The sequence below is a fragment of the Mus musculus genome, chromosome 12 (genome assembly GCF_000001635.26).
Source record: "Mus musculus strain C57BL/6J chromosome 12, GRCm38.p6 C57BL/6J".
Lineage (NCBI taxonomy): Eukaryota > Metazoa > Chordata > Mammalia > Rodentia > Muridae > Mus > Mus musculus.
In genome coordinates, this window is record NC_000078.6 from 24,637,780 (window position 1) to 24,649,470 (window position 11,691).

Here is an 11,691-nt window from a genome sequence, read left to right on the forward strand (position 1 = left end):
TGTGATGTGAAGTGTAAGCCGAATAAATCCTTTCCTCCCCAACTTGCTTTTGGTCCTGGTGTTTCATCATAGCAATAGCAACCCTAACTAGGACAAATTCTATGTGAATAATTGCTAACATATTGTTTAGGGAATAAATGACAAGAGAAAAAAATCTCTGTGCGTATTCATCATAGACATACCTTTTTTTTTTGTTGTTTTGTTTTTTTTTTTAACATCTTCATTCCAGTGTTTATTCGGCAGTCCGGTCAATCATAACGTAAAGCCACAGCATTATTAAAGGAGAGCTCCCGACACAGCTGTCTAATGTGCAGCACTGACAGGTGCTCCTCCCACGATGGAACAAACACCCATTTCCCTAGGTTCTGGGCGAGACACACAACCCTTTGAAACCAACTGCCCACAAATAGAGGCAGGTTGCTATCATTCCTCTCAATGTTTTCTGCAAGGCGGAGCAATCCCTAGGGTGGCTAACTCAGCCCTCACTTCACCACCTGTCCGCTGGCTTTTGTTTTCCTTCCTCAATCACACCTACACTCCAAAAGGCTTCCGCGCTTCCCGCTCAGACACCACCTGAGTCCCGAGGCCCTGAGCATGGCTGGCCACGAATGAGCTGGAGAGCAACTTTCCTGCAGAACTCCGGGGAAATCAGGAGCAGAAGCACAGCTCAGTGATGGCTCAGTGACATTTCCTTAAACAATAGTTTTAACTGTCAAACAAGCTCTGACATCTGACAGGCCATCTGCACACCATAAACAAATCAAAACAATGTATTCTTATCTTTTCCTTTGTTTGCAAAATGTTAAGTAGACTATCCAAGTGGAAAACATGAAACGTGAGGATTCAAAGGGTTTGTGCCACAAAGTGAACCAGTCCTCCACAGGCAAGCTCATTTGTTTCTGGGCTGCGAGGCCATGTAGAGAGCGATCAGGCAGTAGATGGTCCCTCCCAGTGTCAGAGCCATGGTGGTCCGGTAAAGCATTTGGTCTGGAAGGCCTCGTTTCAGGTGGATGGGCACACCATCAGCCTTCTGGAAAAACTTCTGCAGCTCTGGAACTTTGTTCTTCCCAGAATAATCATATGCTGTCACACTGGAGGTCAGTTTGGTTGGTGTGGCAAATATGATAGGTGGTGCTTCTGTGGAAACTGGCTTTAACCCCTGCGGGGTGTAGGCTTCCGAAGCCCAAGCTCCAGCCAACTTCTGCGTGAAACTGCTAAACTTGTAGTACATGTTGGCGAAGGCCGGCTTCGCACCGCCGCTGCCTGTGCGACCGCCCTAGAAAAGCAGACATACCTTTTTATGTTATTAAATGTTTTTATCTGTGGTTGGCTGAATCTACATAGCATCTAGAACCTTTGGATATGAAGGTATGCCTGTAATGTGCCTTATGGCTCTGAAAGTAAAGCAGGCAGGCAGTTTCCTTAACTGGGAATCCATGCTTCCTGTGGTTTGAATATGCTTGGCCCAGGGAGTGGCACTATTAGGAGGTGTGGCCTTATTGGAATAGGTGTGGTTTTGTTGGAAGAAGTATATCACCCTCATGCTAGCTTCCTGGAAGTCAGTCTTCTCCTAGAGGCCTTCAGATGAAGATGTAGAAGACCTCTCACCGCCTGCCTCCTGTGCCACGCCTGACTGGACACTGCCATGCTTTGCGCCATGATGATAATGGACTGAACCTCAAAACCTGTAAGCCAGCCCCAATTAAATATTGTTCTAATAAGAGTTGCCTTGGTCATGGTGTCTCTTCACAGCAATGGAAACCCTAAGACACTTCCCAATACAGTCTTCCTGAATCTTTCCCGTGCAAGGCCCTGGTTGCCTGTGAGACCTACAGTGTCCCTTTAAGCACCCAGATCCTGCCACACCCATGAGTTCTCTCATGCCTACTCCTTGAGACCAACCTGTCATGAAGGCTCTGTTCTTACATTTCACATTCACACATGCACAAATTACATATGGGTGTGTATTCACCCACACATACACACACACTGCTACCTGGAGAATTTGTTCTGATACATCTCTTACAATGCATTATTGTTGTAAATATCATTAGTACAGGGCCTTGACCACTCTGCATTAAACTACATTCCCAGAGCACTACAAATCATTTTAAAAACAGACAAAAGCAACAACAAAGCCTTTTAATTTAGCAACCATTGTAGATTCACTGCAAAGCTGCAAGGACAGTGCAGTCCCTCGTTCTCCCATACAGCCCTGCCCCAAAGTTGACATCTTATGAAACCACGCACATTCATCACAGTGCAGTCGAGCCAGCACAGATGTCACCAATTCTCCACTTTTGCTCCTCCCATTTCCAGAGCCAGTGCAGGACCCTAGTGTGTCTTTTAGCAGGCCACCTCCCATTTGAGAGACCTCTTCAGTCCTTTTAGGGTTTCGTAGCTATAGCCCTTTGGGAGAGCCCGGATGAAGCTTTTTGTATCGTCCCTCCTCTCGATGTTGTGTGATAGTTCTTGCAGAGTAAGATTCTGCACATCACTTTGCCATGTTGGTACAGGTTGTCACTGAGTGTAGGCCCCATCATTGAGAAAAATGGCATCTGCTAGGTTTCTGCCTCCCTGTCCATGGGTCTGAAATATACTCCCAAGAAAGAGGACAGAAGGTCCTCTCCCTGACAAGGTCATCACTAAGTGTCACACTGGCCTTCTCTCCCATTTCCCTATTTATGTGCACGTCCCTAATCTCCCCTTCACAATCGTCACTGAATCTCCTGCCTACAAGGGGCTAAGTTAACTCATTGTGGAGGACTGGTTCTGATACTGAGGAAATCAAAACCAAAGTTTTACATCATATCCCTGATGTAAAATGACATATTTGCTCCCCACCCTCCTGCTAGGTATCAAACCTATGGTCTTGTATATGTAATAGCAACCTTTCAAACATTGAGTTACATCCCCAGCCCTTACAGTAACTTGCACATAAGCTGTGCACCAACCGTCAACTTAAAATACACTGTCCAGGGCTGGAGAGATGGCTCAGCGAGCACTGACTGCTCTTCCAGAGGTCTTGAGTTCAAATTCCAGCAACCACGTGGTGGCTCACAACCATATGTAATGTGATTTGACACCCTCTTTGGGTGTGTCTGAATACAGTAATGGTGTACTCAGAAAGAAAAAAAAAAAAAAGCCTTTTGCCATTCCCAGTTCAATCTCTCTGCTTAATGGTTCAATTAAGATATGAGATCTCCGCTCTGGTTTCCTGTGCCAGTCATCATGCTGTACTGCTGTTATGGTCTGTAACTGCTCGTACGATCTATAGACCTCTAGAACCACAAACACAAGTGAACTCTTTAAAAAAATAAATACACCGTCCAGATGATGTACTATCCCTAATGCAATGAAGGGGCTCTGTCAGTAATCGCTATACTGTACTGCTTAGGAAATAATGCCAAGAAAAGACCTGTACAAGGTCTTTATCACCTCCATTTTAAAATATATATACACATATGGGTGTTTTGACTATATGTATGTCTGTGCACCACATATATGTAGTGCCCACGGAGGCCAGAAGACAGTGTCATACTCCTTGGGACTAGAGTTACAGATGGTTGTGAGCTACCCTGTGGGTGAGCAGCCAGTGCTCTTAACAGTTGAGCCATCTCCCTATTCCCAACCTCCTTTTTTGTTTATATTTTCCACCTGAGGTTGACTGAGTCCACAGTACAGAACCGGGGGACAGAGCAGGCTGATGACTCTGTGTGCCATCCCACATGTCAAGATCTCAGCAGTGTCCCTCCTTGTCACAAGGATGATGTTCCTTCCCAGCTTCCTATCTACCAGTCATTACATGGCAGACAACTTGGACAAATCTTTACCTAAGCTTGATTTCATTTAATCTTATGACATTCCAGCAAGTAGATTCATCTCCATTCGACAGGTGAAAAAACAGCCATAGGGAAGTCAAGCAAGGTCATGGGAGAACTGAGCCATGTCTGTCTTGCTCCTGCTTCCAGTGGCTGGCTAAACATCTGGGCTTCCGATGGGAACTAGCTGGACATAAAGAAACAGACAGCTTAACTGTTAGGTACCGAGGGAAGCAGCATGTAGTGAGTGTCACATACATGTATGTGAGTGTCACATAAGTCTCTTCATACATTTGGAGGTAACAATCCTAGTATGGGATGGAGAAAGACAGGTGGGACATGGTCATCAGAATAAACCTCCTCATAGTGGAGGGGGAAGAATGAGCTACAACCCATACTGGGGGTAAGGACCCTCATGGGAAAGGGGGAGAGGCTTCTAGTCACGGGTGCAATCGTCACTGTGATTGACAAGGAATCACCTGGTTCCAGGGAAGCGGTGCCTGCCTGCCTGCCTGCCTGCGGTGAGCTCTGAATCGGGGGTACTCTGCCTTGGACTGAGAATTGACTGTCAGCGATTAAAAATAATTTAATGCTGAACCAGGAGGATGGCCAGCTTGTAGCCAACACTTCTGAAAGCTGTGTGGTACCCAGGGAGCACAGTGCTTAAGCAGAGACCTAGCACTTTCCAGGATGTGGGAATAGAGTCAGGCCTCCTAACAGATTTCCACTCAGGTCTCCTCGGACACACACAAAGGCAGCCTGTGCGATGATTCTGTGCTGCCAGTGAATGCCTGGAGCTCCCTTCCCCGCCCGCCCTGCTGCCCTGTCTAGGCCGGTGCCAACACTGCACTGGGTCATTAGGGAAGCCTGTTTGGCAGCACACCTAATTGCAGCCTGTTGCCTGGGCAGACAGGCCAGGCAGCCACGAGACACTTGGATGGTGGCCCTTCTGGGTCAGGAGGTGGCTTATGCAGCTGCCAAGGCTACACAGCTTTTCAAGTCTTTTATCTGTTTGGTGGACAACAGCCTTGGAGAATTATGTCTAAGAGGTGGCAGGGTGGTATGGGTGGAGAGGTATCTAGCTGTTGGACTTGCAGTTACTAGGCAACAGGGACCAGCCACTTCCAGCTGCTAGATCTCCCTTCCTCTCTCTGCAAAATCAGCAGTCCCTGTGATGACTCCTGGCCCAGGGCCTCAACAGCTTTGGAAATGGTGAGATGCAGGGTCTCAGGCTCTATTCCAGACCTACTAAGGTTCAGAGTGGATCTACAACTTGGGTTCTACCATGTCTTCTCTGCACAGGATCATAGGTCTCTTCCTGACTCATATTGAATCATTGAATACATTGAGCTCACACTGTGTGAGGAAGTCTCTTGCTAAGAGATGGAAATGCCACTGACAGGGAGGCACGTTAATAGTATCAAAAATTCACCTCCATTCCCTGGGTGGCTCTACCTGTCCCTTGACACCCAGATCAAATGAGCACCATAGAGAAACCTCTGAGCAGCCTCTCTGGGGATGACTAATCAGGTCCCCTCTGCTGCCCTTGGTGGATGCTGTGTCCTGTTTGTGGGTTAGTCTCTCCTGCCCACCATATACATGGTCCCTCAGAGAAGTCTCCAGGAGAGTATGATACCTGGCTCTATCTCTGGTTTTTGGTGACAAGTATGAAAGTTGAGGTCGTGTGGACTCTGTCCAAGTACCTGTCAAACAGATACAACCTGCTTCTCTCTCTGTCTCTCTCTCTCTGTCTCTCTCTCCTCACCCCACCCCACCCCCGTTCTCCAGCGCTCTCTCTCTCTCTCTCTCTCTCTCCCCCCCCTCTCTCTCTCCCCAACCCCGGACTAAACCAAAGACAAATATCACAGGGAAGGCACCCAGCCTGGAGACACACAGAAAGAAGAAAGAAGGCAGAGGTTGTCAGTCAGGATGTAGTCACCTACAGCCTGAACTGCACAGTAGGTCCCTGGGAATGAGTCCTCTGGCTAGCAGGAGCTGCAGGGCAGAAGTCAGCAGCTGGAAAGGATGGGGAAGAAAGCTCTGATTGGGCAGGGAAGTGATTCCCAGGACCATCACTCACCAGCCTTTGATGGTGGTGGTGATGGTGGTTTTTTGTTTTGTTTTGTTTTGTTTTAAGATTTGTTTATTGTATTTATGGGTACACTGTAACTGTCTTCAGAGACACCAGATGAGGGCACTAAATCCCATGACAGATGGTTGTGAGCCACCATGTGGTTGCTGGGAATTTAACTCAGGACCTCTGGAAGAGCATTCAGTACTCTTAACCTCTGTGCCATCTCTCCAGCCCGGTGGTAGTGTTTTATTCCTCTGTACCTCATTTTCTTCAAGTGTAGTATGCAGCTGAAACGGGAAGTAGGGGGTGGGGGTGGGGGGCCTAGGGGATGGGGGTACATCACACCAGCATCCACACAACAGTGGCCTACTTCTGCTGTTTGATGCATTTCTGTGGCCTGAACCTCCTTTGTATCATCAGATACATCAAACAAGGCATCCTGGAGACCTCAATTTCCCCATTTGCAAATAAGTGAAATAAGTAGGCTGACCTGGATAGTAAATGTCATAACTACCTCTATGAACCTCTATCTTCTATCCCCAGGGCCTCCAGGGGAGGAGCCAGGAGCCTGGGGCTGTTAGCAAGAAACACTCACCCCAAGCAGTTACCACTGAGAAGGTGTTCAGCCAACCAGAAAGCCAGCCGTGTAATCTGTTCCCTCTGTGTTCTAGTCTTTCTGCTGCTTCTGGTCTGGTGAGCTCCACCCAAAAAGAAACAGACTAGCAGGAAGATTGGGTGGGCCCAGGCCTGTCCCAACAGCCCCTCCCCTCTCTAGCTCTCCTCAGCTGAGCAGGCAAGGGCAGGGAGAACAATGCCAATAACTTTGTCCCATGTTGGTTTAATGGCTGGATTCTGGCCAAAGGCTGGAATAGTCAAGAGCCATAGAGGCCTGGGCTGGCTGGGCTAGGATTTGGAGAGGGGTCACTGGGTGACTCACAGGTGACCTCCTGGGGGTCCTCACCTCTCAGCTGCCAGCCCCAGTTCCTCCAAGTTTATGGTTGACAAGAGACTAGTCCTGGTAAATCCCTGCATCATAACATCTGGAACGGGTCTCTGAGCACCTAAGGCAAAGAATCCCAGGTTCCTTTTGTCTGACCACAAGATTTCAGAACAGACTTGGGAGCTGTCAGGGTGGCTAATCTTTCCCTTCCCAGGTCTGGATGTCATATACCATCTGTGACTTCCATCTTGCCCTGGAAGATAAGGCATTTTAGTAGGGAAAAATGGAAAGATCTACTCTCAGAACAAGTGATAATTCCTAACACATTTTATGTTTTAGCGCATTTTGTGCCACTGTGCCACAATACCACAGGTGAGGTAGTTTATAATGAGCCTACAGTATTTGCTGGCTTGGGATCTTAGAATCTGCGTGGTCTAATATAGAGGGGTCAGTGTCTGAGAATGGCCTTGCCCTGTCACCCATGACAGAAGGGCAAAGAGAGAGCAGCAAAGGGATCAAGATGGGATCAAGTCTACCATTGTACAAGGAACTCACAGCCTTAACCCACTCCTGGAGGTGTAGCGCTCTCGTTACTGAACCACGTGTAACGGTCCCACCTTTTTTTGTTGTTGTTGTTGTTTTTTTTGTTTTTCGAGACAGGGTTTCTCTGTATAGCCCTGGCTGTCCTGGAACTCACTTTGTAGACCAGGCTGGCCTCGAACTCAGAAATCCGCCTGCCTCTGCCTCCCGAGTGCTGGGATTAAAGGCGTGCGCCACCACGCCCGGCTCGGTCCCACCTTTTAATACCTCCAGAGATCAAGCTTCCAACACGTGAACTTTGAGGGACCTGTTCAAACCAAGCATAATTTGAAAAAAAAAATTAAAAACTGAAAGTCCCATAGTATGGGACTCTGTTCTTGTTTTTGCCTGTTCACGCCAAAATCATGAACACTAACAACTTGACCATAGTTCAAATCTAATTAGAAACCAAGGCAAAGGCCGGTTGTAGTCACACATCCCTTTAATCCCAGAACTTGGGTGGCAGAGACCAGAAGATCTGTGTGAGGAGTTCAAGGTCAACCTAGTCTACATAGTGAGTTCCAGGACAGCCAGGACTACACAGTGAGACTTCTGAAAAAAACCAAGCCAAACAAACAACAAAGAAAGAAACCCAAGGCTAACCAAACTCCAGTTCTCAGACCAGAACTCACTCAAAGAGGAGACCTGTCAAGACGACCCAGCACTGGTCACACTGGACCCAGAAGAACGGAGTTTGTTATGTCAAACCCATTGTGTCCAGCTTGGTTGTCTGAATTTCCTCACACTGGGTTCTCAGTGGAGGGGACAGCCAGTCTCGCTAACTTTCCCTGTCTGTGGTTGGTTTCCACCCTTTCTCATCTAATCAAATGTGGATCTTATCAGGACACCTGTCCCCAGCAGATGGCTGTTCTTCATAGATAATTCGGATGGTGGAGCCCTGAGGAACACCCTGGTCTCTCTGTCCAACCGGCCTGTGGCTCCAGCTGCCTCCTTTCCTTACAGCATCCGTAGTCCCACAGTAGCCCCCGCACCCCATGAAACAGCCCTTCCTCCTGCCCAGGACCAGCTCCCTATTACCAGCTGCTGCCCTCCCACCAAGGGATGGTCACGGCTACATCATTTCCTTTGCTTCCCAGACTCCTTCCCTACAGCATATACATGTGCTCAAGTTTCTTCTCTATCAGCTCAAACCTCCTTCAACAATCACTGAAAATCAAGGTGGCTTTGCAAAAATATGAGGGGAGAAAGTTGGGGGTGGACATCAAAGAAATTCCGTGGGCTTTCTGGATTCTGTTTTTTCCCTGTTAACTTAGTAAGTGTGTGGGTAGAAACCCATTAAATAGCTGGGTATGGGTAACCATAAAGTAATTTATGGTTGTGCACACTTGTAATCTCAATACAGTCTGTCTCCAAAGAGTCAAAGAATCTTGGTGAAGTTTGAGGCTAGGGCAGGGAGATTGCCATGAATTTAAAACCAGCTCAGATTATATAGCAAGGTCCTGTCTCAAAGAGAAAAGAAAAGAAAAGAAAAGAAGAGAAGAGAAGAGAAGAGAAGAGAAGAGAAGAGAAGAGAAGAGAAGAGAAGAGAAGAGAAGAGGAAAGAAAAGAAAAGAAAAGAAAAGAAAAGAAAAGGAAAGAAAAGAAAAGAAAAGAAAAGAAAGCAGAGTGCATGCACATGTACCAGGACTATTATAGCAGTTTTATTCCTAATAACATCAGACTGGAAACAATCCTAAGGTCTGCACTATAGCAATAAGGATTTCTAGAAGAAAATAAACACCGGGCCTGGGAAGATAGCTCAGTCAAAACAGTTTTGCTGCCCAATAAAAAACTGGCACACACTTGTAGTCCCAGCACTAAGGAAAAGGCAGTTCCTAGGGACTTGTGGCCAGCCAATCTAGTCTAATTGTCCAGCCCCAGGTCCCAGTGAGAGAACTTGTCTCAAAAGACAAGGCAGATGGCTCCTGAGGTACAACACTCCAGCTTGACATCCAGTCTCCAATGCATGCACACTGATGCATGCACATCCACAAACAACTACAAACAACTACACATACATACACATACAAAACCCAACTCTATGTAACAGCATATCAAGCAAAGGAAGCCAGATTTCACATGCTGTAAATTCTTTGTAAAGGTTTCAAACACACACACGCAAACAAGTAATCAATGCCCGTAGAGGCCATAATAAGAATTATGCTGGGTGAGGGAGGATGAAATGGTGATCTGAGGAAACTCAGGGGCTTCTGGCTTCTAGGAATAGTGTTTCTTTTTCTGGCTGTTGGTGGTACAGTGAAGACTCACTGAGCTGTGCCTATCATTTGTGCTTTCCTGTAACCATGCTATGCTCCAGTAAAATCCACAGAGACGGACAGTTGAGAGGGGAGAGAAAGCAAAGAGGGAAGGCAGAGCCCTCAAAGCTGTTAATACTAGCAATTATGCTGATAACTGATCCTGTAGCTCTCTTTACATGTGGGCAAACAGTGGACCAGCAGGATATACTGGGAAGTGGCAAACGATCTAGATGTCCTGACTATTCAACCATAAGTGTTAAACAATTCATAACACATCCATAATGGCCTGTTATTTAACCATTACCAGGAACAGGGTTGATTTTTATGGACCAATGTGCAATAACCTCCAAGACATAATGTGAGGTCTGCAGGCTCAGAAGGTTCATAGAATGCAATCCTCCCTGCAGGACAACGTGCACACATATAGACTGCAAGCACATACAGGGGTTGGGCTTTCTGGCCTAAGGCACACTGCTCTCTCTAAAGCTCTTCTCTATAGCTATGTCCAGTCCTACCTGCTGGACTACACTGTCTCTGAGCATTGGATCATGGGGGTCTTATGAAGTCATTTAGCTTATAAAAAGATCAATATCCTCTTGAATATGAATAAGGTCAGGAGCTTGGCAGCAACAGAAGCCGGCTTGGCTGTTTGGAAGATGGACTGGATATGGGTAGACTTGGAGTCTTGTGGCTTAAGAACCATGCTCCCAAGCATCCCTGATGTCCAGGAAACACAGTGCAGAGTGAGAGAATTTCCAGGTCTCAGGAGAGCCATTGCCTTCTACCCTGTAAGAATGAAGCAGGCAGACAACAGAACTTGGGTAAGCTCACACTGCCAAAGAGGTGACTTGGGTCCAAAGCCCAAGCACATGGCTTTGTACTGAGCAGTTGCCAGGGGTCATACTGCAGACTCAGAGCGAGCAATTGGGAAGCAGTGGAGAAAGATGGGGGTTCCTGTGCACTGGAGTCAGGGCCAGAAGAATCCTGGGTAAGTTTGAATGTCCAGAGGTTTTGAGTATGGGACTGTATATTGTCCACTTTTGGAAAATCCTTCCAGCAATGAGAGGCAGATGACAGCCTGGAGGTAGGAAGTTTTGCTGGGAAAAGGTGACAATCATTCAGGTCTGTCTGTATAGCAGCCTGAGCAAGGGGAGGAGTGAGTGATGGGAACAGTTGGAGCAGTATTTTAGAAGAAACGGTGATGTCATTGGTGAAAGAACAAACACAGGAAAGGGAGGAGCTGAAGGTGAACCATGTTACTAGATCAAGAGGCAGAATGGCCAGGGCACCCTGCTGGAGCGAGGACATCAAATTAGGGTAAACACAAGTTCACTCCCAAGAATGCTGGATGAGAGCGAGAGGTACCTGAGAGGTGCTCCAGACAGAAGCCAGCAGGGTTGATAGGGCTGGTGTGATGCATTCAGTCAACAGTTACTGTGAGATGATGTGGATAGATCAGCCATGCTCCCCATCCAAGAAGAGACAGGCAGTACGCAAAGACACAGAAACACTGCAGAGCTTGCAGAGTGTATGAGGAGGTGAGGCAGAGACAGCAGTGAGGGCATGAGGTCAGTCTGAGTCCACAAGTATGCTGGGAGAGGCTGTCCAAGGAAGACGTGCCAGTAATGTCACAGCAAATGCTGAACTCTGGAGACAGCAGTTGATGGGACAGGTGACCCAGAGGAGCCCTGGCTGCTTGTCTTATTTTTCTGTTATAACAACACTTCCGAGACCAGGAAGTTTATATATAGCGTGCGCGCGCGCGCGCGCGCGCGCGTGTGTGTGTGTCCATGTGGAGCCTGGATGTGTGTGTGTGTGTGTGTGTGTGTGTGTGTGTGTCCATGTGGAGCCTGGATGTTAACCTCCAGTCTCATTTTTTGGGGGGGGGGTGTCAAGACATGGTTTCTCTGTGTAGTCCTGGCTATCCTGGAACTCACTCTGTACACCCACCAGGCTGGCCTCAAACTCAGAAATTCGCCTGCCTCTGCCTCCCAAGTGCTGGGATTAAAGGTATGAGCC

The 11,691-nt window shown here is 47.5% G+C and overlaps 1 pseudogene; it reads right to left on the minus strand.

The window, feature by feature from the left end:
• Gm6969 (predicted pseudogene 6969) lies at positions 214–1,285 on the minus strand (annotated as a pseudogene).